The sequence below is a fragment of the Amphimedon queenslandica genome, unplaced genomic scaffold, assembly GCF_000090795.2.
Source record: "Amphimedon queenslandica unplaced genomic scaffold, v1.1 AMPQUscaffold_12561, whole genome shotgun sequence".
Classification (NCBI taxonomy): Eukaryota; Metazoa; Porifera; class Demospongiae; order Haplosclerida; family Niphatidae; genus Amphimedon; species Amphimedon queenslandica.
This window is the reverse complement of record NW_003547202.1, coordinates 23412-24656: the sequence shown is the minus strand read 5'-3', so window position 1 is coordinate 24656 and position 1245 is coordinate 23412.

Here is a 1245-nt window from a genome sequence, read left to right as displayed (position 1 = left end):
TGCAGCTGGAATTTGTCTTCCATTGTTCTCTGTCCTTGCTTCTTTTTGAAGCCACATGTCCAGTCCTTGACTCAAGCTCAAAGGAATGATGTAAAAGCCAACTTGAGCGGTTCTCTGGCTTAAAAGATTTCCGTGTTGATAGAAGAAGATGAAAGAAGAAGAAAAAGTCTGAAGAATTTTGCAGAAATTTGAATTTGGGCCTATTCTCCAGAAATGTTCTCGCTACATTACAATCCACTTTAAAGGTACCAGGAGAATCGCTCAATGAAGGAGAGCTCATCTAAGCCATTTATAAGGCTGTACAACGTAAGATAAAAGAGTTATGAGTGTTTGAAAATCATAAAAACGGCCGCCATCTTGAAAAACCAACCTCAATCCTACATATAGGCTACCGCCTATATAATATTAAAAACTCATGAAGAAAAAAACACAAACACTATGAGGCATGTCTCATGATGATATTGATAATTTCAGAGCTTATATTATTTGATAATATTGATAATTTTTGAACAACTCAGAACAGATGTTTCTTACATTTCACTGCAGCATGTGGTAACCTCAGCGTATAATAAAGGAGACAAGAAGAACTCAGATTATTGTTTTAGAGTCAGACACTGCACACACATGTTGTTGTATGTTACCTTTTTAATTTTACTATTGGGTGCATGGGGACATTGGAAACTAATCATGGCCCAGTTATCAGGAAATGTCCACAGTGCTTTGACTGAGTTAAACCATATCAGGACAGTATTTTGTAAAAAGTGTGGTTTTCACTTAAAATGTAAAAAGTTTAAATTTGTTCTAATGTTCTTTATGTAACACAAAAGTAGCTGCTTCTAACATCTACTGCATGTGCATGTGACCTAGCTTGCAAGGGGCTGGGTGAGGCTATGAATATCATTTAAGGTTCACCCCTTTTTGTAACCCTGTTTGCTTTTACTTCTTGCTCAGTCTTCATTGATAAACTACACCATCTCTGGCCATGGCAGTCCAGCAATCTCCTGGTCTCCTCAAACTGGAGGAACAGCTCACCTGTCCTGTGTGTCTTGACCACTATACCAACCCTAAGACTTTACCCTGCCTACATTCATTCTGTCAGCACTGTCTGGAGGGGCTACCTCTGGATAAGAAGAATGAGACCTATTACCTCTCTTGTCCCACTTGCCGTAATCGTACAGAGTTACCAGAAGAAGGAGCAGGAGCCTTTCCTGTAGCATTTCACTCTCAACAACCTCAAAGAGATGA